This window comes from Peromyscus maniculatus, chromosome 7 (genome assembly GCF_049852395.1).
Source record: "Peromyscus maniculatus bairdii isolate BWxNUB_F1_BW_parent chromosome 7, HU_Pman_BW_mat_3.1, whole genome shotgun sequence".
Lineage (NCBI taxonomy): Eukaryota > Metazoa > Chordata > Mammalia > Rodentia > Cricetidae > Peromyscus > Peromyscus maniculatus.
This window is the reverse complement of record NC_134858.1, coordinates 28,949,550-28,976,766: the sequence shown is the minus strand read 5'-3', so window position 1 is coordinate 28,976,766 and position 27,217 is coordinate 28,949,550.

Genomic DNA, 27,217 nt, shown 5'->3' with positions numbered 1-27,217 from the left:
AAAATAAATTATATATTTAAAGACTCGCACATGGATGTTCACAAGACTTTTTTTTTTTTTTTTTTTTTTTTTTTTGGTTTTTCAAGACAGGGTTTCTCTGTGTAGCTTTGCGCCTTTCCTGGAACTCACTTGGTAGACCAGGCTGGCCTCGAACTCACAGAGATCCGCCTGCCTCTGCCTCCCGAGTGCTGGGATTAAAGGCGTGCACCACCAACGCCCGGCGTTCACAAGACTTTTGTCTGTAGCAGCCCAAACACTTGAACACTCCATTAACAGCTAAAGGAAAATAATTTTTTTTTTTTTTTTTTTGGTTTTTCAAGACAGGGTTTCTCTGTGTAGCTTTGCGCCTTTCCTGGAGCTCACTTGGTAGCCCAGGCTGGCCTCGAACTCACAGAGATCTGCCTGCCTCCGCCTCCCGAGTGCTGGGATTAAAGGCGTGCACCACCAACGCTCGGCATGAAATTTTCTTCTTTTGATCAAGGGTAAAATGAAGACATTTAGGAGTTGGTGTAGCTTGGTGGTACTGCATGTACTCAGAGTGCGCTAGCCTGATCCCTAGCACCGAGGCAATATGGATAACATTAGAGCTCATAGGAGACTATATAATTTTCTCCAAAACAAAGGAAAATTGAGAAAATTAGGCAGATTGCAGTGCATGGTGGGGGGAGGGGGAAAACAGGCGAATTTCCTGGATTGAGGAGATGTTTGGGAATTCATAGCTCAGGATATTTGATATGCAGGGGATACATGGAGAGACAGAGCTCCATCCACAGAAAGATAGGCTTCTCATAAACAGTGGGGGTGGGGTGGATGAACCCCTCAGTGTGGGAAGTCCTGAGTGAATGTGTGATGTTGACACGTGCCAGCCATGTCCAGGATCCCAAGAGCCTCAGACCCTTGGGAAAATGTCGAAGCCTTCCCTCACCTGGGATGAGGCTCAGGGGGAAATGGCAAATCCCTCTCTTCTGGTCTGTGTGTGGATATTAATAGTGTATGCAGAAAACATCCACCATAGCGGTCTCCCCCTGGATATTTATAGCCTGAAGACGGCTCCCCTGCAGAGAGTGCTCCCACTGAGATTAGCTAAACCTGTCTCTTGCTCCAGCTGTATCCCATAAACCATGCCACCTTGTTTATCTATATATAATAACCCTGCCTCTTTGTTCAGCTGTATGCAATAGCCCCACCTCTGTTGAACTGTATACAATGAACACACTGAGCTTCCAGGGTGCTAGGTGCTGAGGTTTCTCCAGCAGAGTCCAGGCTACCTGATCCCAGCTTTCGGTCCATGTGTCCATCTCTCTGTCTTTTCTTCATTCCTTTACCACATCTAGTCAAGTCCAGATCCCTGGAACCATGCAAGGACTTGGCAATAAACAGCACAAGTGAGACAGAGCCAGCACCAAAGACAATGTATACGTGTTGAAAGTATTCACACAAAGAGATGATCCATATCGGTGATCATTAGGAAAACACAATTATTTCTCTGGGAAATATCATGGTGATGATACCTGTTAGATTGCCCAATAGACTGATCAAATTAATATTGAGAAAGATATGGGGAAATTAAGCTGGAATACACCACCAGAGAGAATATGAAATGGGACCTGAGCAATTAGGAAATATTTGACACCTTTTTAATTTTTTTTTTTCCAAGACAGGGTTTCTCAGTGTAGTTTTGGTGCCTGTCCTGGATCTCACTCTGTAGACCAGGCTGGCCTCGAAATCACAGAGATTGCCTGGCTCTGCCTCCCAAGTGTGTGCACCACCACCACCTGGCCTTTTTAAAGTTTTTTTAAAAAAAGACTTATTTTTATTAGTGTGTGTGTTAATGTTCATGTGAATGCAACTGCCCTGGGAGGCAAGATTCTCCTGGTGCTGGCATTAGAAACAACTGGGATTCACCCTATGTAATTGCTGGGTAACCAAACTCAGGTCCCATGGACAAGCAATTAGCACTCTCAACCGCAGAGCCATCTCTCCAAGCCCCTCCTTGGCACCTTCTTAAATCATCACTTTTCCTGTGTCTCAGTGCTACTGCTACATATTTACAAAAGAGAAACTAAAGTACGTGTCCATATAGAGACGTAAACATGAGTGTTTATACAAGGTTCATTTGTAGCTGGGTGTGGTGGCACATGCCTATAATACCAGTTCTTGGGAGGGAGTAGAAGGAGAATCAGGAGTCAAGGTCATCTTTGGCCACATTTGGAGTTGAGGTCTGCCTGAGCAACCTAAGATCTTGTCTCAATGTATAGGGGCTGGAGAGATGGCTCAGTGGTTAAGAACACTGGCTGCTCTTGCAGAGGGCCCAGTTTCAATCCCTAGCACCCACATGACAGTTCACAACCATCTATAACTCCTGTTCCAGGGGATCCAGTGACTTGTTTGGTCTTTTAGGGCATTGGGCACACATGGTGCAGGAATACACACAGACAAAACACCCATATACATAAAAAAATAAAAACTAAAATTTTTAAATAATAAATGAATAAAAATGTAAAAGTCTTATTTGTAATAGTTCCAAATTAGAATGTCCATTATCATTAAATGGGAATTATATAACCATGCAATACAATGCTTCTAAGCAATGTAGGCAAATTAACAGTTTATACATGCTGCAGCATAGATTAGCCTCAAAATGACTACGCTAACTAAAACCAGCAAGACTCCTACAAAGTTCCTTACAGCATGATTCTATTTAGATAAAACTCCAGAAAATGTAAACTGATTAGCAGTGATAAGAAACAGATCAGGGGACCGGGTGGTAGTGGCAGAGGCAGGCAGATCTCTGTGAGTTTGAGGCTAGCCTGCCTGGTCTACAAAGCGAGTTCCAGGACAGCCAGGACTATTACACAGAGAAACCCTGCCTCAAAAAAAAAAAAAAGAAAAGAAAAGAAAAGAAAAGAAAGAAATATGCAAACAGATCTGACCAGGTCTTGCCTAAGCAGGAAGGATGAACAAATCTTAATACATCTTAATTGTATTACACATGGAGATGTAATTCTAAACTATTTTTATAATGCCCTTAGCTTATTAGAATTCTCAGAAATTTTAATAAAGCACTCTTAGGGGTAGAACATGCCTTAAACTGCATGTGTTTATAGCAGGCTGCTTAATAGGGTCTGAAAAGTGGACATATTACGAATCTGTCACTGCAGCCAAGAAAGTGAACGTACTTGTTGGCAGTCTTAGATTGCCCCTCAGTTTTATAAAACACTAAAAAATATGAGCTGGAGAGATGACTCAGTGGTTAAAAGCCCTTGCTGCTCTTATAGAGGACTTGAGGTTCACCTCCCAGGACCCACCTTGGGTGGCTGGCTCACAACGGCCTGTAACTCCAGCACCAGGGGATCTGACATTTTTTTCTGGCTTCTGCAGGCACCTGCATGCCCATCATGCATATAAACAGTCTGTATGTGTGTGTGTGTGTGTGTGTGTGTGTGTGTGTGTGTGTGTGTGTGTGTGTGTTGTTTTTGTTTTTGAAACAGGATTTCTCTGTGTAACAGCCCTGGCTTTCCTGGAACTCGACTTGTAAACCAGGCTGGCCTCAAATTCACAGAGATCCTCCTGCTTCTCCCTCTTGAATGCTGGGACGCTGGCCACAGAAGGAATATTTTTAATAAATGTAAAGAGTTATTTTGACTAGATATGCCTTAAATTTTGATGAACAATATATTTAAATTTGTGCTATAGAGATCAAAGAGTAATTTTTTTTCACAAAAAAATGTTTATGGTGGTAAAGATTGGACCAGGGGCATCATGCATGCTGAACACATATTCTACCACTGAAGGACAGCCCTAACTCCCTAATATTTCTTAGAAATTTTATCCAGTGGTAAAATAAACAATACAAATGTTCAAATTCTCATTAAAAGGTGTTCAAACTTTATGCATCATAGACGCTGAAATTAAGGGAATTAGATTTCATTTTATAGTTAGTAAAGAGAAAAAAAATTAAGACCAGCAGCACCTACTATAGAGTTCTTGGGTTTATGTTGGGAGCATTATGAACCAGCTCAATCTCCTTGGAAAGCAATATAGTAACATCCATTAAAATTAATTATCCTTATAAGAATATAGATGTTATAGGAAACATCTATGTTGAATCATCTGAAAATATGGCACTCAAAAAGCTAATTATTTTAAACTAGAGGTCCTTGGAGAACAGATGGTCTTGGAAGAGACTTTACTTTGACATCCCTTTATCTGCCTAAAACCAGACTCTCCAAAGAATACAGTTACCTTTGTTTCCTTTGCTGAGTTCTCATTCACTAACCCCATATCTTCAGGAAGAGAGACAGAAGGACGTAATCACACCTGGACAGGTTTTCTCAAGCCATTGGCTATCTCCTAAGCCCATTCAATCCCCAAATACAACCCTTCACTAACTACTGTCTGGGCATTGGGTTCATTTATTCATCTAATATTATTTACCACTTCTGAAATCAGTCATCTCTCCCATCTCCCTCTTCCCACAAAGAAGGCAATATAATTATCTAGACCTCATTGGTTATTGGGTAATGGCACTTCTGTGGTTGCTCATGCGTTGATAGATGTGTTTATCTTTTTCTCCCATTAATCTTCCATTGTTGTCTCATTCCAGAAAATGGTTGGAAAAAGCTGGGGAAGATCTCCCTTTGCTCCACATCTACATAATCATTCAATTCAGCTGGAAAAGGGAAAGCACCAATACAAAGCATCTAATGAATCATTTTCCGCAACGGGGTGGGATGAAATTAGAGATGATCAAATGATAAAAAATGCTACAAAAGTTGTATGCAGTGGTTAAAGATAATGATCTATTGCTTTCTCCATGGGCTTGGAATGACTTCCAAGAGATACTGTTGAATGAAAAGGGCAAAATATAAAAGCATATTGCATGAATCAGTGCTCCACTGGAGAAACAGAACTAGATGGAGGCGTCTGGAGGGACTTTTGGGATGGTGGGGCTGGGTAACAAATCTGAAGTATTGGGCCATAGGATGGAGGTGGGGCAGCTGATGCAGTCAGCACAGACTGAAGTTGCTCCTCCTCAGCTAGAATTTCTTTTTCTTCCCAGATGTCTTAGTTCTGCTGTTAAGAGTTTGTTTCTGCTTAGTTGATTGTTTGGTTGGTTGGTTGGGTGGGTGGGTGGGTGGTGGGTGGTTGGTTGGTTGGTTGGTTGGTTGGTTGGTATTATGATATACTTCAGGGCACCATACCTAGTAGGCAAGCATTCTGCTACATCCCCAGGCCCTCTGAACACCTTTCAGCTCATTAAATGAGTGATGACCGAGAATGCTCCCCTTAGAGTCAACTGACGGTGACTTCAGACACATATCCAAACACCTTCGCAGCAGCACCAAATAGTTGATGGAATAACCAAAAAAGCCTGTTTGTTCCTCCAGAGCTGCCAGAGGTACAATGCTTCTCTTGTTCCCTTTGCACTTGATCTAGCTACAAGGCCAACAAGTGACTGTTTAATTTTTATAAGCAAATAACGAGAAACCCTGCGTCATACCGTCCACACTACCTTCCCCTTATCTGTGTGCCACTTTGTGCATGGCCAACTGATAGCAGAGTTCATGGGAATTTCTTCTTCTGCAGTTTCACTGATAGAGGTGTAGTTTTTATGTAGCAACTTCAGCATGCAACTAGTTTCATTTCCTAATTAAGCAGATAACTTTCATCTTCCCATTTAAAGGGAGCACCAAGTACGAATTCTATGAACCATTTCCCCGGAACAGTGATCATAGTCATGGCAAAATATGTGTCTACAATGAGGCTAGTTAGATGTATGTGATGACCGAGCTATGAAGATTGCATTTCAAAGCACAGCAGTTAGCATTTCTTCCCATAGCACAATCAGCTTGCATCAGTTTTGTCTGGGGTCTGTTCACTTGCCAGGGTTACTTGGGATCCTGTCTGTACCCCTCACTGACAGCTGGACACACAAAAGAGCAGCCTGTGATTCTCTTTTCTCTGGTTTCAACCTTGACAGTGGTTTCTAAGGAGCATTTCAGAGGCCCATGTTTCTGCTTTTTTGGGGGGTGTGGTGTGGTGTGTGTCTGTCTGTCTATCTGTCTGTCTGTCTGAAAACTAGAGTACCTTGGGTGCTGGTTGTTTCTTGGAGATCACTTTTCAGCCATAAGTCCAGAGTAAGTTAAATATAAACTAATTTAAAGCTTGTTTTTTCGAGATTGGAGGCTGGGAAATTAGAGATGGCTCAGCAGTTAAGAGCACTGGCTGCTCTTCCAGAGGACATAGGACCCAGATTTGGTTCCCAGCACCCACACGCAGCTTACAACTATCTATATCTCCAGTTCCAGAAGATCCTACACTATCATCTGACCTCTGAAGGCACCAGGCACCCACATGGTACAACAGACATACATGGATAAGACACTCTTACACATAAAATAAACAAGTAAAAAATAAATAAATGAAGCCTGGTGGTGGTGGTGGTGGTGGTGGTGGTGGTGGCACGCGCCTTTAATCCCAGCACTGGGGAAGCAAAGGTAGGAGATCTCTATGAGTTCAAGGCCGGCCTGGTCTACAGAGAGAGTTCTAGGACAACCAAGGCTACCCAGAGAAACCCTGTCTCGAAAACCAAATAAATAAATAAATAATGAAATAAATCAAGAGTTGGTGAGATGGTTCACCTGGTAAACATGTTGGTTGCACAAACCTGACAACCTGAATTCAGTTACCCAGAACCTGTGGGAACCCAGCTGGGAGACCAGGAGATGGGCTCCCACATTTTTTTTTTTTTTTTTTTTTTTTTTTTTTTTTTGGTTTTTTTTCGAGACAGGGTTTCTCTGTGTAGCTTTGCGCCTTTTCCTGGAGCTCACTTGGTAGCCCAGGCTGGCCTCGAACTCACAGAGATCCGCCTGGCTCTGCCTCCCGAGTGCTGGGATTAAAGGCGTGCGCCACCAACGCCCGGCGCTGGGCTCCCACATTTTACAACTGGGTACTCTTAAGGAGTGAGGGATAAGATACACTAGATAGGATTGAGGGGAGAGAGACAGATAGAAACACAGGGAGGGCCTGGATCCTAATCCACCGGCCCCTTCTGCCTCTTCTAAAGGGCTATTTATAGGAATGCCAAGGGGTGGATCAAAAGACCTCCCCCTAGCTCAGCCAAGTGCAGACCCTTTCCAATCACCTGGTAACCACACATGTGGTCAAGCTATCCTCTAATGCAGCCCTGCTGGGTAAAGCAAGCTCAGATCTCACTAGGAAACCATTGTGGGCCTCCACAAGAACCCAAGGTAAAAGAAGAGAAACAATTCCTGAAGGCTGTCCTGTGACTTCCACATGCGTACTAGGGCATGCCTGTGCTCACAGGAACACACACACACTCCCTACCAATACACAAAATGAAAATCATTTTTAAAAACTAAACAAACGGCGGTCAGCTTTCCCCTCTGTGTCTGATTTGGCTTCAGCTCTAGCTGAACAATGATGGGGAAATGACAGAGGGAAATGATCGGGACAGGATGGAAAGACAGCTGCAGGATTTGATCCTGCGGTTGACTGTTTCCTCTCCAAACAAAGGAAGAAAGGCAGTGCTGGGGAGCAAACCGGGAACACAAAGGGAAACGTCCACAGAGTGGGATGAGAAGATATGCCGCCAGACTAGCTTCGTGAAGAAGGTCGCCAGAGACCCTTAGAGAAAACATTGCCCGGTGCTGGAGGGATGGTGGCTCAGAGGTCAAGGGCACTGGATGCTCTTCAGAGGACCCTGGTTTAGTTCCCAGCACTCACACGGCAGCTCACAACTGTAACTCCAGTTCCAGGGGGTCTGACACCCTCACACAGACACACGTGCAGCACAATGCCAATGCATATAAAAAATAAACAGGGATCACCAAAAAAAGTGGTTTTTTTTTTAATTGTAAGAAAAAGAAAACACTTTCTAAGAATTTTCATCAACGAAGCATAGAGATATCCTTTTTAAAGTTTATTTAAATTTTAGTTTCTGAAACTCAATGCAGGGCAAGGTATCTCTATTTTGAGTAACTCTCTGTTTTTATATCAAGCCCCACAGCTTGTCCAGCCTTGTTTTTGCATACAGCTCTGTCTGAGCCACAGGAAATTGCAAATATAGTGGCTGACCAAATGTTAAATGAGGGGGAATCGTAAGCTGAAAGGGAGAGAAGAAATGGAAAATTTTTTAGAAAACAAAACCCTAAGCCAAATATAGCAGAGATTAAGATCCACGGGAACAGGGCTCTGAATATTTATGGGTAATCCTTGAATAATCCTTAGAAATAGATATCACTGATGCAAATGATGAAAAAAAATTGGATGGATTTTTCCATCACATACGGCAATAAAGCCTCTGTGATGATTGAAAAGACAGCGACGCTGTCACCAGGGTCATAGATACATAATTCTGAAGGCAGAGAGGACATAAAGCGACATCGGTTACAGAAGTAAGTCCTCTGTTCCCAAGGACCACACTCCTCTGGTTATTAGGAGTAGGAGGCAAGGCTGGCTGGGCGTGGTCTGTGTGGAGGGAGCACTTGCCTAGACCTTGAGTTTCAGCCCAGCATTATGAAATAAAAGAAAGAAAATTCAAGAAACAAAAAGAGGGAACCCACAGTGAGTTAACGATGACGGAGACTCAGGGCTTGATTTTGAAGTTTGTTAAAGCTTTTTTACTCCTAAGCAAACGAGCCAGTCCTGCGTGCATTTAAATGGAGTAGGACCTTTCTCCTTAACAGCTTTTGTTATTTACTTTACCCAACGGCTGAAGAAAGCAAACATGATCTTAACTGTATCACATTAAAATAACCCTCAGAAAACTGGAGAGCTAAGCAAAAGTCTTCATTTTCAAATTCTATTACGGCACCATTAAATTTTTTACTAAAAAAAAAAAAATTTTTAACCAGGAAGAAATATTAATCACTAGGTCTCTAGAGAAAATATGTTTAGTTTTATTTGTTTCTTCTCCAAAAATCACGTACATAAACATCTAAACAACTTATGTTCACAGCCTAATCATAAAATCCATCCATAAGCAATATGTCTAAGTTCAAGCGTGAAAAAAAATAAACCTCTGGCTTGTCAGACTTATGAACCCTTCTAAAACTTACAGAAAATAACGATGTTCAAAGTCACGTGTACACTTCTTCTGATGAGTGACTTCATACTTTCTAGTATAGTCTCCAAGGTGTCCAGGATCCTGTAAAGACTATTATCATGTGAAAATCCATAGATAGAACTTGAGTGTTGAAGTCCGAAGATGCTCAGGGTCTTATTTATTTATTGTTTTGGTGTGTGTGTGTATGTGTGTGTGTGTATATGTGTGTGTGTATGTGTGTGTGTATGTGTGTGTGTGTGTGTGTGTGTGTGTGTGTGTGTGTGTTTCAGGGTGGTGGTGGTGGGGTGTGTCTGTGTGATGTGTGTGGGCGTGGACAGTGCACACACCACGATGCATCTGTGCAGGTCAAAGGACAACCTGTGCAGTCAGTTCCCTCCACCTTCCCGGGGGCTTCAGGGAGCTCACTCAGACCATCAGGATGTGCAGGAAGCACCTTTACAGGTCAGCCATCTTGCCGGCCCTGCTTGTTGTGGTGGGAGGGTCTCTATCTATGTAACCTATACAAGCCTTAGAGTTACGATCTTTTTGCCTCAGCCTCCAGAATGTTGGATTATAATCGAGCATGTACCACCATGCCTGGTTCTGTAAGCTTCCTTTTTTCTTTTCTTTTCTTTTTTCTTTTTTTGTTTTGTTTTGTTTTTGTTCTTTGTTTTTTGTACACACACACACACACACACACACACACACACACACACACACACACAAACCTCTGTAGCAGGCTTTCTTTTGGGCCACCAACCAGCTCCCAAATCATGACATGGAGACTTACTATTCGTTAAGACTGTTCGGCCTTATCTTATGGTCCTTGCTAGCTCTTATAATTTAGTTCAACCTGTTTCTCTTACTCTAAGTTTTGCCAAGGGGCTTTTTACCTTTCTTTCATTCTATATGTCTGGCTGACTGTGGCTGCCTGGCTTCTGGTCTGGGGCATCTCCTCTCCTCCCTTGTTCTCTCTTCTCGTTCTCTTCCCTTAAGCCTAGATTCCTCCTCCTACTTCTCTCTGCCCACCAGCCCTGCCTGTTCCTCTCCTGCCTAGCTATTGGCTGTTCAGCTTTCTATTAGACCAGTCAGGTGCCTTAGGCAGGCAAGGTGAAACAGCAACACATCTTTTCATAGTTAAACAAATATAGCATAAGCAAATGCAACAGACCTTTACATAGTTAAAGTAATATTCTGCAGCATAAACAAATGTAACATACCTTTATATTACCAAAGCGATATTCCACAACACACTTCCATCTCCCAAATGCTGGATTGCAGGGGTTTGTCATCACTTCCAGCCTTACTTTCATTCCATTTGTGATATCTGGGTCTAAACTCAAAGCATTCACGCATGCTAGGCAAATGTTTGCTTTCCAAAACTTAGTTTGAATAGCATCATCATGTGGGAACCCTGTTTAAAATGTGGACTTTGAGCTGGGCATGGTGGTGCACGCCTTTAATCCCAGGACTCTGGAGGCAGAGGCAGGCGGATCTTCGTGAGTTGGAGGCCAGCCTGGGCTACAGAGCCGATTCTAGGGCAGCCAGGACTCTTGTTACACAGAGAAACCCTGTCTTGAAAAAAACAAAACAAAACAAAAAAATGTAGACTGTGATTCAAAACATCTAGGCTAAGATTTAGACATTTGCATTTGTAATAAATTTCAGGGTGATGCTGTTACTGCTGGTCCAGGGGCTAAAGAAGATCCAAAGTGTTCAGAAAACTAATCTCCCTAGCATCCAGGAAAGGCTGGCTAGTGAACATCAATACTGGCTTCTGCCACACTTAGGAGAAATTCAGAATATATTCATGAGAGGAATACTACTCACAACTGCTTAAAAGCCTGAAGCTGTTTTCACGGGTGTCATGCATCATGAAGACTCTCTAAACTCCCAAGTTTTAGTTTCTTCTATTTCCCCACACACAGATTTGGTGTTGCTGGAGCCTAAGAAAATACTGTCAATCCTTCACGTACAGATAGAGATAGTGACAAAACTTTTTAAGGCATGGTTGTAGCTGGGCATGGTGGCACAGGGATGTAGTCCCAGCTCTTAGGAGGCTGAGGCAAGAGGATTGTAGAGCCACCCTGTGTCACAGTGGAAACAAGTGTGCAAGTTGAAATGAATGTTAGGGTAAAGACAGCAAGAGGCCAGGCTGGAGTGACGGTTCAAGCGGTTGAGAGCATGGATTGTGTGGTGGTTTGAATGTGACCGGCTACCATAAGCCTATAGGGAGTGGCACTATTAGGAAATGTGGCCTTGTTGGAGGAAGTATGTCACTGTGGAGGTGGGCTTTGAGGTCTCATATATGCTCAAATAATGCCCAGTGTCTCAGTTCACTTCCTATTGCCTTCTGATCAAGATGTAGCCATCACCATGTCAGCCTGTATGCTGCCATGTTCCCCACCATGACGAAAATGGGCTAAACCCCTGAAACTATAAGCCACCACCTCAATGAAATGTTTTCCTTTATAAGAGTTGCCATGGTCATGGTGTCACTGCAATAGAAACCCTAAGACAGATTGCTTTTGCAAAGGACCTGAGTTTTGTTCCCAGTACCCGCATCAGGTGGTTCACAACCACTTGTAACTCCAGGTCCAGGTGATCTGACACCCTCTTTGACGTGTATGGCCAACTTGTACTCAATGTACATACTCACACACAAGCATAGATAGATAGATAGATAGATAGATAGATAGATAGATAGATAGATAGATAGATAGATAGATGTAGATTTTATTTATTATATATATATAATTTAAAAATAAAATACACCTTTTCAGGGAATGGGGCAATGTCTCAGTATATAGCCATGGTTGGTCTAAAACTCAATATGTAGACCAGGCTGGCCTTGAACTCATAGAAATCTGCCTATGTACCTTTGGCTCCCAAGTGCTCTAGTTAAAGACACACGCCAACACAGCCAGCTCTAAAATGTATCCTTATAAATAAAACAACAGCAACAATAATAAAGCCGGCACAGAGAGGTAGAGAAGATTGAGGAGAGAAATAAGAGGGCTTGCAGCCAGATAATCAAACCAACCAGATAAGAGGAAGGACAGGACTCTGGGACAACAATGATGTCGGTTTTGGGAAGCTCCAGCAAGTTCCCATGCTGCCAGGGGTGGAACCAGAGCTAGGCATTTCTAAGTTCTTGGGGTTTTTTGTTGTTGTTGTTGTTGTTTGTTTTGTTTTGGTTTTTTGGTTTTTTCAAGACAGGGTTTCTCTGTGTAAGCTTTGGAGCCTGTCCTGGAACTCACTCTGTAGCCCAGGCTGGCCTCGAACTCACAGAGAACCTCCTGGCTCTGCCTCCCGAGCGCTGGGATTAAAGGCGTGCGCCACTACTACCAGTTCTTGGTTTCTTTTTTTTTTTTTTTTTGGTTTTTCGAGACAGGGTTTCTCTGTGTAGCTTTGCGCCTTTCCTGGAGCTCACTTGGTAGCCCAGGCTGGCCTCGAACTCACAGAGATCCGCCTGGCTCTGCCTCCCGAGTGCTGGGATTAAAGGCGTGCGCCACCAACGCCCGGCCAGTTCTTGGTTTCTTATGCAGAGAACAGAAAATAGAGACTCACAAGGATTTGTAAAAGCAGTAAGGTGGAGCCAATGAAGAAGCAGAAGCTGGGTTAGGCTATAACCCACAAGGCCTAATTTCCCCCACTCCCCAAATAACCCACTTCCTTCCAATAGGCCATACCTCTAAAAGGGTCCAGAATCTTCCAAAATGGTGTCCAAATCAAGTGTTTAAACATATGAACTTGTGGGGATGTTTCACATTTGAACTATGACATAGTGTTATTCAAAGTCTCTGGAATTCAGTTTGTTCAGCTGTTAACATAAGGAAGTCAAAGCAGAGCCCCTCTATGATCCATGCTGGTTTGTTTTGTTTTTTTGTTTTTGAGACAGGGTTTCTCTGTGTAGTCCTGGTTGTCGTGGAACTCACTCTGTAGACCAGACTAGCCTCAAACTCAGAGATCCACCTGCCTGTGTCTCCTGAGTGCTGAGATTAAAGGCTTGGGTCACCACTGCCCAGCTCAGTGGAAATTCCTAAAATGTGTGCTGGCTAAAGAAACTCCATTAAATGCTAGGCATCCATCCTGGTACCCACCTGCTATTGGTCTCTGACTCTCATGCCTGGAAGATAAGTTCCCAGTAACTCTGACTCAGTGACTTCCACCCATGTACAGCCATGACCATCTACTTGCTATGAGATGACTAACTGCCTTTTGGGCTTCTGTAACCTGCTTATGCAAACATTCAAGGACTATTTTGAGGCTGCCTTGACTACCTAACCTTGGCAGAGCAGAACAGCCTTGGCTTGCTTGTGCAAACATTCACGATCTTCTTGCAGTTTTTCACCTTTAAAATTCCTTCCCTCACCCCCCTTCACCCTGCAATCTCAAGTTTGGCTGGGGACTGTTGATCTGCTGCAGTTTCAATAAATTTAGTTAATTATAATCCAGAGGTGAGTCTGTGGTCTTTTCCTGTGGGTTACAAACTCCATAACCAATGTTTGAACTTGAATTAAGAGTCCTGGCGTATCTTTCCATTTATGTATTCTTTCTTTGAAAAAAGTAAATTTGTTTTCTGCTGCATGGTGCTTATGGGGAGCCCAGCAACTTCATGTGTAGACAAAAATTCTAAACAGTCTTAGTAAATAAGAAACACAAAGCCAAATACAGAGTTAATAGCTAAAGAGATCAGAGCAATAGCCACGACTAGCTTTAGCTTACCACCAGCAGTAGCTTCCCCTGAGAGAGAGTTTCTTCCTGTGTGACTTGTCTTTTTATTGCCTTTCTGTTCTGCTTTCTCATTGGCTCTAAACCCAACCACATGACTTCCTCATCACTGCCTGTCTATACAGACCTCCAGGTCTCTATGGTTGGGATTAAAGTCTCACCACGCTTGGCTGTGTCCTTGACCACACAGAGATTCTGCCTGCCATAAGATGGGATTAAGGGTGTGTGCTACCACTGCCGGACTTCTGCTTAATGGTCCTTTTACCTCTGATCTCCAGGAACTTTATTTATTAACATACAAATAAAATCACATTTCAGCACAAATAAAATATCACCATATTCACGTTTCTTGGGGTTGCCTGTGAGCATCCTAACCATCTGCCCCGAGCATTTGTAGACCCTCCAGAATCCTTGACTCAGCTGCTTTCCTCCTCTTTCTCAACCTCCTCAAGAGCCTGGAAGGACACCTCTCTAATCTTCCCACAACCTTCTACCTCTCACACATGATACTCACTTCATGTTAGTCAGAGCAGACAATTGAGGTATAAAATGATAGACTAGTACAAATAGCTCCATAACCAGCAAATGTATCATAATTTTTTTTCTGCAACTCATTCTGTAGACCAGGCTGGCCTCGAACTCACAGAGATCCTCCTGCCTCTGCCTCCTGAGTGCTGGGATTAAAGGCATGCACCACCACTGCTCGGGTTATCATGATTATTTTTTAAGGACAATACACACTTTAACCACTGAGCCTTTTCTCCAGCCCACCTCTTGCTGTTTTTACCCTAAATTCACTTTAACTCACACACAGTTGTTTTCAGTATAACACAAGGTGGCTTTACAACCTCCTACCTCAGCCTCCTAAGTACTGGGACTACATCCCATGCTCAGCTACAAAAATAACTTTAAAAAAAATGACCAAACCAATTCTGGTGGCACAGGCCAGTAGGATTTGCTTCAGGGGGCAGAGGCAGGTGAATCTCTGTGAGTTTGAGGCCAGTCTGGTCTACAGACCTTGTTCGAGGATAGCCAGGGCTACACAAAGAACCCTTGTATATGTACACACACACACACACACACACACACACACACACACACACACACACACACACACACATATAAAACAAAATAACAAAGAGCATCATCAATCTCCATCTACATCTGTACTTTTAAGGACCAATGTGAAAGTAACAAGATGGAGCCAATAATCCTTTTTATCGTGGGTGTTTTGGGATAGCATCTCACCATGTTGCTCAGCAGCTGGCTGAGAACTCACTGTGTAGCCCAGGCTGCTCTCAGACTTACTGTCTTCCTAGCTCAGCTCCCACAGGTTAGGGTAACAGGCATGTACCACCATATTCAGTTGGGCTCCTTATTTTTCAATTATATTAATATCAGTCATGGTCAGTCATAGAAGAGCATAAAATAAGTATTTAAAAGAACAAGGAAGTAATAACACAGTATGCAAAGAGGGAAAATACTAGGGTCCTTGGAACTCTCTAGGCAAACCAGGCTGGCTTCAGATTCATAGAAATCTACCTGCCTCTGCCTCCCAAGTGCTGGGGCTAAAGCGGTGTACTGGCACATCCAGCTTTGGGATATTTCTTTGCAAGGTTTTTTGGTAGCAACTTCACAAAGTTGCATTTGTTTTGACTATGTAATTTGTTTAACAATGAATGTCATAATTTGGATATTTTCCATGTTAGTACATTGACTTTTCTGTGGAACTACTTGATAGCTTCATCTTTTTTTTTAATTTAATTTTTTTTCATCAAACCCTGGTCCTGTGCATAGTAAGCAAGAGCATTCTATCACTCAGCTATATACACAGCCCTTAATTTTTTTAAAATTATTTTTAAAATTTGTGTGTGTGCTTATATGTGTGTATGTGTGTCTGTGTCTCTGTGTGTGCATACAAGTATTCGGGTGCCCACAGAGGACAGAAAGAATTGACTATTCCCTTGGATTTGTTAACTGCCCTGTATTGGTGCTGGGATATGAACTCAGGTAATCTGCTAGAGCTGTAAGCTCCCTTGACTGCTGAGCCAACTCTCTAGGACCCCATTTTTTTGGTTTTTTAGACCATTTCATAACAGCATAAAATTCCATTGTTTATAGTGTGCCATGGGATGCTTGGATACATGTACACGTTTTGTAAAGTTCAAATCGGTAAATAACCTACTTCCTCAAACATGCATCATTTCATTTCATTTATTTATTTATTTTAATTGTTTGGTTTCTTCTGAGACAGGGTTTCTCTGTGTAGTCTTGGCTATCCTGGAACTCACTCTGTAGACTAGGCTGGCCTCGAACTTAGAGATCTGCCTGCCTCTGCCTCCCGAGTGCTGAGATTAAAGGCGTGCGCCACCACCGCTGGCTTCATCATTTCTTTATTGTGAAAATATTCAACAATCCTTTCATTCAAGCACTTAATATTCTATATTTGTCACAAAATATTCAAGATACACAAAAAGTTGTAAACAATAATAAAAAGGACACCCATGACCAGCACTGAGTTGTAAGATGACACATTATGTGTCTAGAGATGCAGTTCAGTGTTAGCATGTGTGCTTATCACGTATAAGGTCCTAGATTCAGTCCTCAGAGAGAGACAGAGACGTGGGGGGAGGGGCATTACCCATGCAAGTCTTACCTCCGTGTAACCCTCCTCACTTGCAGTTCCCTCCTTCTCTAACCCACTTAACCACTTTCTGGAAGTCGGTGACTATCCAACGATGCATTTTTTAACACTTTACCATATCATATATTTATATATATGTGGTCCTGAGTAATACATAATACTATTTGCATGCTTCAAACATTTCACCTCGTTTCATACAGTATATATTCTACAACTTGCTTTCTAGGCATGCTTGTGGGATTTGCCCTGGTTGATTCATATTTACTACTTCATATCCCATCAAAGAAACATATAATAATTGCTATTGCTTTCTCTAATTGTCTAATATTTAGGTCACTTGAAACCAGAAGCAAAATTCTGATAAATAACCTCTTAGCATGCTGTATTTGTTCCTTGTTGAGGATCATTCCCTAAGTATAGGTGTCAGAAGTAAATTGTCACACCTTAGGAAACATTTTGCAACACTGCTTTCCATAAGGATTGTGCAGCTTTTATGCTGCAAAACACACACACACACACACACACACACACACACACACACACACACACACGCTCGAGTTTCTCATTTTTAAAGATTTTATTTTTTGGCCAGGCAGTGATGGTGCATGCCTTTAATCCCAGCACTCAGGAGGCAGAGGCAGACAGATTTTTGTGAGTTCGAGGCCAGCCTGGTCTACAAAGCAAGATCCAGGATAGGCACCAAAACTACACAGAGAAACCCTATCTCGCGGGGGTTTGGGGGGGGATTTTATTTATTTATTTATTTATTTATTTTTATTTATTTATTTATTTATTTTTTTGGTTTTTCGAGACAGGGTTTCTCTGCATAGCTTTGCGCCTTTCCTGGAGCTCACTTGGTAGCCCAGGCTGGCCTCGAACTCACAGAGATCCACCTGGCTCTTCCTCCCGAGTGCTGGGATTAAAGGCGTGCGCCACCACCGCCCGGCTTTATTTTTTGTTTTTTAAATGTGTGTGTGTGTGTGTATTCATGAGTGCAGGTGTTGTTGAAGGCAAAGGATCCCCAGGAGCTAGAATTACAGTGGTTGTGAGTTTTCAGTGTGGGTGCTGGGAACTGAACTCTGGTCCTCTAAAAAAGCGATAAGGTGCACTGAAACATCTCTTTTTATTTGTTTGTTTGTTTTTGTGTTTTGAAACAGGGTCTATTATGAGGCCCGGCTGACCTGGAACTTGCTATGTAGACTAGGATAGCCTCAAACTCACAGAGATCCATCTATGTCTACCTCTTAAGTGCTGGGATTAAAGGTGTGTACCACCATGACTAGACCCTGAGTTCCTCCTTTTTAAAAAAAATGGTATTATTTATTTTTGTGTCTGTCTTTGTGTGATGTATTTGTGTAAGAGTGTGGCCATGCCACAGCACACTTGTGGAAATCAGAGGAAACTCTCAAACGTCATTAGCTTCCACAGCGTTTCAGGGGGTGTCTCACTGACTGTTTACTGCTGCAATGCATACTGCAGAAGAGCTGGCCTGAGAGCGTCTGTGGGAGTCTGTCTCCACCTCTGATCTTGCCGTGGGAGTTCTGGAATTATAGCATGCACTACCAATCTGGTTTGACACAGGTTCCGGGGACCTAAAGTCAGGCCATCAAGTAATGGATCACTTTGGTCCAGATTCTGCATTTTGTCACATGTCACTGTGAGACGGTATCACTGATTTTGTTTCCTTTTTTGCTCACAGAAGCCTGGTGTTTTGGTTTATGGTGAACTGAACATCTTTCCCAGCTTCTCTGTCAGTCATACTGCCTCTTGCTTGGTAGCATTGTCACTTCTTTTGCCCAGCTCCCCCTAAAGGCTCCCATGTAGCACTAAGTTAACCCTTGGTCTAATTTGTTAACTATTATTTTTCCTAGTTTTAAAGGAATGCTTTAATGTATGTATTTATTATTTACTTATTTATTTTTGTTTTTCTTTTTTAAATAATTTATTTAGCCAGGTGTTGGTGGCACACGCCTTTAATCCTAGCACTCGGGAGGCAGAGGCAGGTAGATCTCTGTGAGTTCAAGGCCAGCCTGGGCTACAGAGTAAGTTCCAGGACAGGCTCCAAAGCTACACAGAGAAACCCTGTCTTGGAAAACCAAAAAAAATAAATAAATAATTTATTTAGTTTTATTTTATGTGCATTGTTATGAGGGTTCAGATCCCCTAGACCTGGATTTATAGACAGTGTGAGCTATCATGTAGGTGCTGGGAATTGACCTAGAATCCTCTAGAAGAACAGCCAGTGCTCTTAACCAATTAGCCATCTCTCCAGCCCCTATTTTAGTTTTTCAAAACAGAGTTTCTCTGCGAATCCCTGGCTATTCTGGAACTTACTGTGTAGACCAGGCTGGCTTCAAATTCAGAGATCCACCTGCCTCTAGCCTCCCAAGTGCTGAGATTAAAGGTGTGTGCCACCATTGCCCAGCTTCATTTTTTTTTTTTTTTGAGTAGTACACATCTTTTTATATTTAAAGGAGTTTTAAATTCACAGACTAACATGGCTGGCCACACACAATAGTCCAGGACTTTATGACTGTAAAACCATTGACACATTGTTAAATGTACAGGTTGCGTGGTAATCTGAAACAAGCTAGACTTTATTATTCTCTTGGTTTCACCTCACCCATGTCCCAGAACATCACTGATTGGTGGAACTGTTAACTGTTATCCTTGTGATGTGTGAATTCTAGGGAGCCTATAACATTCTATGAAGGCCTATATAGGATTTTCCCTGGGCGCTAGAGAGACGGCTCAGCAGTTCAGAGCGCTTGCTGCTCTTGCAGAGGACCCCAGTTCAGTTCCCAGCACTGACAGTGGGCAGCTCACAATCACCTGTAACTCCAGCTCCAGGGGATCTGTCACCCTCTTCTGGCCTCCACAGGCACCGAACTCTCTCTGTGTGTGTGTGTGTGTGTGTGTGTGTGTGTGAGAGAGAGAGAGAGAGAGAGAGAGAGAGAGAGAGAGAGAGAGAGAGAGAGAGAGAGAGAGCGCAAAGGAGGTTTATTTGGGTTCCTAGTTTTTAAGGCTGAAACATCCAAGTTTGAGTAGCCAGATCTAGTGAGGGCTTCAGAGTCACTTGTTTGGTCACTATAACTAAGAACCTGACAGAAGAAGGGGTGAGTTTTGCTTATGGTTCCGGAGGACACAGTCCATTGTGTAAGGTGCGGCAGCAGGAGACAGCTGGTCATATTGAGTCTACAGTAGGGAGAGAGACAGAGACAGAGACAGACAGACAGACAGAGACAGAGACAAATAGACAGACAGAGACAGAGAGACACAGAGAGAGAGAGACAGACAGAGACAGAGACAGACAGACAGACAGACAGAGAAAAAAATCTGTGCTCAGCTCACTTTCTCCTTGTCGTTCAGTCCAGGACTCCAGCCCATGGAATAACATCACACTCATGTAGGATATGTCATCCCATCTCAACTAACAATCTAGATAATCTTTCATTAGAAAGTTTAGACATGTCCAGAAGTATGTTTTGCTGCTGATGCTAAATGGCATCAAGTTGACAATCCAGATTAATCATCACAGACCTTGTGCTGCATCTTCACAGAGTGTGACTGAGAGCTGGGAACAGCGCCTTCAGAGGGCCTAACAGAGAGGAGGGGGCTTCTTTACAATGACCCATCCTCTTAGTGACTTTTTGTTTTGTTTTGTTCTGTTTTTTCAAAACAGGGTTTCTCTGTGTAGCTTTGTGCCTTTCCTGCCTCTCGCTCTGTAGACCAGGCTGGCCTCAAACTCACAAAGATCTGCCTGCCTCTGCCTCCTAAGTGCTAGGATTAAAGGAGTGCGCCACCACCGCGCCCTCTTAGTGACTATTTCAGCCCCCCAAGGTCTAACCAATTCCCCTAAGATGGCATTAATCCCTTCTAAAGTCAAGCCTCCAATGACTTCATTACTTCCTATAGGCTACACATTTGAGAAATTTCATCACCTTCCAGTACACTTTACATGGAATACTCAGCCTGCAGCATATGAACCCTTGAGGGTCAAACCATATATCAAAAGCATAGCACTCAGCCGGGCGGTGGTGGCGCATGCCTTTAATCCCAGCACTCGGGAGGCAGAGCCAGGCGGATCTCTGTGAGTTCGAGGCCAGCCTGGTCTACCAAGTGAGTTCCAGGAAAGGCGCAAAGCTACACAGAGAAACCCTGTCTCGAAAAAACCAAAAAAAAAAAAAAAAAGCATAGCACTTTACTTACTTATTTTTTGTAGTATTTACCAAACTCTATACAGGCCTCCTGTGCACTGGGCAAGTGCTCTACCACTGATCTATAGCTCCAGCCCCTTCCTTTATTTATTTACAAACTGGAGATTGCACACAACTAAGCAAGCATTCTGCAACTCAGTTATACCCTCAGCTCCAATTTTTATGTTTTCTTAAAACAATAACTAGCAGGACAACCAGAGCTACACAAAGAAATCATGTCTCGAAAATCCAACCTCTTCCCCACCCCTCCCCTTAAAAAAGCCGCTGGTGGCAGCAGCAGCAGTGGCACACATTTTTTTTTTTTTTTTTTTTTTTGAGACAGGGTTTCTCTGTGTAGCTTTGCACCTTTCCTGGGACTCACTTGGTAGCCCAGGCTGGCCTCGAACTCACAGAGATCTGCCTGCCTCTGCCTCCTGAGTGCTGGGATTAAAGGTGTGTGCCACCACCGCCCAGCGGCACATATCTTTAATCCCAGCACTTGGGAAGCAGAGGGAGGCAGAGGGAAGCAGAGTTCGAGGCCAGCCTGCCTAGTCTACAGAAAGAGTTCCAGGAAAGTCAGGGCTACACAGAGAAACTCAAAAAAACAAAACAAAACAAAAAACAACAGTAACCAGCAGTTCAACTTCAAATGACCATTAATAACTTTTCAGATGGGGCTAGGCATGGTGGTGAACTCCTTTAATTCCAGCACTCAGGAGGCAGAAGCCAGCAGATCTCTGTGAGTTTAAAGCCAGGCTAATCTGGTCTACATAGTAAATTCCACTATAGCCAGGGCAATATAGAGAGACTCTGTCTTAAAAAAACAAACAGCTGCCGGGCGGTGGTGGTGCATGCCTTTAATTCCAGCACCCGAGAGGCAGAGACAGGCGGATCTCTGTGAGTTCGAGGCCAGCCTGGTCTACAGAGTGAGCTCTAGGAAAGGCGTCAAAACTACACAGAGAAACCCTGTCTCAAAAAAACAAAAACAACAACAATAAACCCAGCAACAACAATAACAGCAAAATCTTTCAAATTACATTCACTACGCTACCAATATTAGGAAAATTGGTACTTATTATTTCACTTTTTTTGTTATTGTTTTGTTTGGTTTGGTTTTTGTTTGTTTGGTTGGTTGGTTGGTTGGGTTTTTTGTATGTGGTTTGTGTTTTTCGTTTGTTTGTTTGTTTTGGTTTTGGTTTTTCCAGACATGGTTTTCTGTGTAGACCTGGCTATGTTGATCAAGCTGGACTTGAACTTGGAGATCCACTTGCCTCTGCCTCCTGAGTGTTGGGATTAAAGGCATGTGCCACCACTGCTCAGTCTGTTTCTCTTTCTTTCCTTCTTTCTCTTTCCTTTCTTCCTTCCTTCCTTCCTTCCTTCCTTCCTTCCTTCCTTCCTTCCTTCCTTCCTTCCTTCCTTCCTTCCTTCTAAAACAAAAACAACAACAACAAAAACCAAGGTCTTGCTGTGTAGCACAGGCTAGCCTTGAACTTACAGTCTTTCTGTTGCAGCCTCCCAAGTGCTAGGATTGCAGGCATGTACCACCATATCCAGCTTACTTGGTATTTGTCAATGAATTTCTTCTATTTTGAAGCATGGCCATTTCTACTATCCTAAAATAAAGACTGACCTTTAGAAAAACGTCAAGATGTAGGCTGAATGAATCAGTGGTTCCACTTCGGGAAGAGTAAAATTAATCATTCATTTGCCATCCCTAAACCTCCACCGACAAGAAGAAAGATGGAGGAATTGGGAGAAGCCTTGGACGCTTGACTGCATGAACACTGCTCTTGATGGGTCAAAGCAGCTGTCAGTCTAACAAGGGGCCTGTGTTGAACACTTACTTCCCACTCAGGCCTGAAGCAGATGCGAGGCTTGTAGGAATAAATAAACGACCTTTCAAAGGGAGGAGGAGCTGAGTAGTGAGATGTCAAGCTGCAGGTTGCGAGTCAGGTCGCTGAGAATCTGCTAAGGAAAATGGATTTTGTTGCACAGTAATTGACAGCCTTGAACTTTTTTGTTTGTTTACCTTGGGTCATCCCATATGCCAGTAGCCAGCCATCTTTAAAATACACAGCTAGGGCTGGGGAAGTGTAGTTTAGTGTGGTAAAGCACTAGTCTAGTATATGGGAGGCCTGGGATTTGAATGCTAGCACTACAGATGTAAAAGTAAAAATTAAAAAAAGATGAGTTTGGGGCCAGGCATAGTGGCATGCATCTATAATGCTGACACTGAGGAGGCTGAGGCAGGAGGATCAGGAGTTCAAGGACTGCCTAGGCTACCTAGTGAGATCCTGTCTCAAAAGACATACATATATACATACATACATACATACATACATACATACATACATACATATGTTAGTTAATTAAAATTATTTTTAAAAGACTGATTTGCGACAGGGATGTAGCTCAGGAACAGAGCCCTTCCTATTATATGCAATGGTCCCTGGATTTATTTGATCTACAGCCCTGCAAAAGTAAATAAACCACACGGAAATGTCTTGTATTGCCGTTGTCTTATTTGAAATGAAATAGCAAAATGCCATTTTTCTTTAAGTTAAAAAAAGAAAGCGCATTAGAAAGATAACTAAGATTAGCCTAGAAACGAGACAGGATCAAGGAAAGGTGCACAGAGAGCAGCCACGGAGAGGCTGATTGATTGCCCTAGTTTAGGAGAGCTGTGAGGGAGGTCTGACGTTACAAGGCTTCATGCCGTGCTCCGTGGGAGGACAAAGCTGAACGAGACAGGTCCTGTGTCGATGAGTGAGAGGAAGTACCAGGCCACTTGCGTGCTTGCGTACCCTCGCATACCTCCCCTAGAGACAGTGGTACAGACGGACGTGAACAGAGAAGACGGGGCTTTTATTAAAAATCCCGGACAGATCAATTCCAGAAAGTGGGCATTTTTGCTCCATCTGTTCAATCCGACGATGTCATTTCCCAAATCTTCCTAGGATCTGTCTGAACACCCAGCTGCTGGTGTTTTGACAAATTATACAACACAAGGCGACGGGAGCGCCCCGTGCAGAGGTTGCCTTGACTTGTTAGCAGATGTGATTTCAGAAACGACTTGCTGACTCAGAGACAAGAAGGAAGTAAAAATTTCTTCCATTCTGCTGCTGGCCAGAGACCTGCAAGACTGTCGAAGCCCGCAGTGATGCGAGCCTCTTCACAGTGGCCAGCTTGCTCATTTGCCACGTTTGTTAAGTCTAGACTGAAGTCTCATCTCCAACTCGAAGAAATAGATGAGTCATGTGAGTCATTTCCGGGGCTTGATATCCTGAACTAGGTGACGAAAAGACCAGGCCCTCTTTCCCTGGCCCAAGGCCCCATTATTCACCTGATTTGTTACAAGATCACAGCCTGGACTAGAAGAAAGGCCACGGCAGCATCCTCCCGGTGCACCACACCCATCTTTGCTCAAGAAGGCAAACACCCAGCCAGAGCTCATCCCAGGGTAAAAAGATGATGGGATGTGGAATCAGATTAGGCCGAACGCTGGCTTTGTCAGAGCAGAAGGGCTGCCTGAGAGTTAGCTAACCTCTTACAGACACAGGTTTCTCCCTTCTGAGATGAGGTGGCTCTCTCTCTCTCTCTCTCTCTCTCTCTCTCTCTCTCTCTCTCTCTCTCTCTCTCTCACACACACACACACACACACACACACACACACAGACACACACATACACAGAAAGACTTTTGTGTGTGAATGTCCATACCTATTCATAGCTAAGCAGCAGAAATACTAAGCTAAGTGAAAGAAACCAGACAAAGAACAGACACCTTGGGAGTCCATTTACATGGAAAAGACAACAGGGTCGGGGACAAGGGACAGAGAGTGACAGCAAATGCCTTGAGGGACCCTTCTGGGGTGATGGATGTGAACGTATACCTTACTAAAAGTGGTGAGATCCTAGGGTACATAGATTATACTGTAATGAAGCCATGAAAGGCCGGTGGCGGTAAGATGACTCAGCAGGGGAAGATTTTCGCCACCCTGCTTCGGGATCTGAGTTCCAGCCCCAGAATCTCCATGGTGTAAGGGGAAGTGAGGATCTGAGTTCCAGCCCCAGAATCTCCATGGTGTAAGGAGAACTGAGGATCTGAGTTCCAGCCCCAGAATCTCCATGGTGTAAGGAGAACTGAGGATCTGAGTTCCAGCCCCAGAATCTCCATGGTATAAGGAGAACTGAGGATCTGAGTTCCAGCCCAGCCCCAGAATCTCCATGGTATAAGGAGAACTGAGGATCTGAGTTCCAGCCCCAGAATCTCCATGGTGTAAGGAGAACTGAGGATCTGAGTTCCAGCCCCAGAATCTCCATGGTGTAAGGGGAACTGAGGATCTGAGTTCCAGCCCCAGAATCTCCATGGTGTAAAGAGAACTGAGGATCTGAGTTCCAGCCCCAGAATCTCCATGGTGTAAGGAGAACTGAGGATCTGAGTTCCAGCCCCAGAATCTCCATGGTGTAAGGAGAACTGACTCCTCGGAGTTGTTCTCTAACTTCCACATTTGTGCTGTGGAGATCAAAATAATAAAATGTCTTAAAAGAAAAATTAAAAAACTGCTGGGCAGTGGTGGCGCACACCTTTAATCCCAGCACTTGGGAGGTGGAGGCAGGAAGATTTCTGAGTTTGAGGCCAGCCTGGTCTACAGAGAGAGTTCCAGGACAGCCAGAGCTACACAGAAAAACCCCATCTCAAAAACAAAACAAACAAACAAAAAAACCCACTAGTATGCAGTAAGCGCTCAATGCTACAGTGAACAGCAAACATTCTATAAGCATTTATTAGTAAGCAAGCATTACTTTCAGCATGATACATACCTTAGCTCAGTTTCACTCTTCCCTCTCATCTTCCTTTCCTCCCTTCCTCCCTCTCTCCCTTTCTTCCTTCCTTTCTTCCTGTGCTGGGACTTGGAGTATACTAAGCCCATGAACTATACTACCTCACTTAAAATATTTATTAAATATATATATAACATATAAGTTAACATATAAGTTTATATGTTATGAAGTTTATATATTTTTTTGTGAATGAGTATTTCCCCCACATGTATAAGTGTACTTCCTGCATGCCTACCACCTGTGGAGAGCCTGGAACTGGAATTACGGACAGTTGTAAGCTATCACGTAGACACTAGAAACCGAACCCAGGTCCTCTGGCAAGAAGGCCACTCACTCTTCACCACTGAGCCATCTCTCCAGTCCCTTACACTCCTTCCTTCTATACATTGGTTATACATTCTATACTTTGGCTATCCATTATTTTTAAATATACAAAGAGCATTCATTTATTTCTACTTATTTCGTTTCAGATTCTGGAAAGTCCAAGATCACGGTGCTGGCAAATTCAGTGCCTGGCGAGGACTGCTCTCTGCTTCCCCGGTGTCGCCCTGAGAGCTGTCCCCTGATGCAGGAGGAGGAGCAGACGGGCAAAGGGGGCCACTTTCACTCTTTCCACATACGTTTGCCACCTGTACAGTTGTTAACCTATGATTTTGACTGAAACCACTGTGCTTATTCCTGAACTTACTAAGTTCAAAGCGCTGGGGGCAGGACTTAGTTGCAGAGCTCACGGTGAGTCCTTAGGATCTCATCCCTAGCACTGTGAAAAATAAACAAGTGAGCGTAACCTATGTCCCCATGGTAATGGAGAAACAGTGACTTTTGCTGTATGCTACATAAGCTATGAAAACACGCTCAGAAGGCTCAAGGTCCCCATCTGAAACTAAATGATGTTTGCCTTGGGAAGGCTTTGCTTCCTATAAGTGAAAATGATAGAGATCAGGGGAGTGATTTCAACTAGCAACAAGGGAGAAGTTCTCTCTGAGGTCATCAGGACTTGATGACGTCCAACAGTGAGAAGCAGATTGTTTCCCGCTCTAGTTGGTGGTGTGAACCTGGGAGAGTGGGAGCCTAAAAAATTAGGCAGACTAAAGTCTCATGCAATAGCCAACTTTATTCAGAGCATCAGACAATTTCTACTCTGAGGGTTAACAAGAGTCACCTGAGTAAAGTTTATAATCACAAGGACTAGCCACATGTTGCAGAAACATGTTTTTCCATAAAGGCATACGAACAAATTCAGCTGTAATGAATAATCTAAAGTGAACTCACTCCTCTCTGCCACATCTGGGAGGGGCACTAGAGCACATTCCAGGAACAGTCCTGTGTTCTGAAGAAACTGAGGTCACAAGACTCTTGTTTTCTTGGAGTTTTCTCACAAGCACTTGGAATTCTCCTCACAGGACTCCATGTTCCAACAGTGGATCTCCTGCAACCCCGTCTTCCCCTCAGAGGTGATAACAACAGAGGGAGGTGCTTCAGTAAGGCTTGTCACAAAAGCCTGAGGCTGCTTCCGCTCTCTGTCACCATCACTGGAAGTGTACTGTCCAGATGCTTAGAGGCCTGCTAAGAAGACGACTCAGGGTTCTGGCTCGTCAGACCGGGACAGGAGTGAGGTAGCATGACTTGGAGGTTCAGAGCTAAAACCAAAGACAGCAAGAAAGATACTCCTGTCTCAGTGAATGAGGTGAAGCAGAGTGTGCCAGATATGGTCAAGCTAGGGTGACTC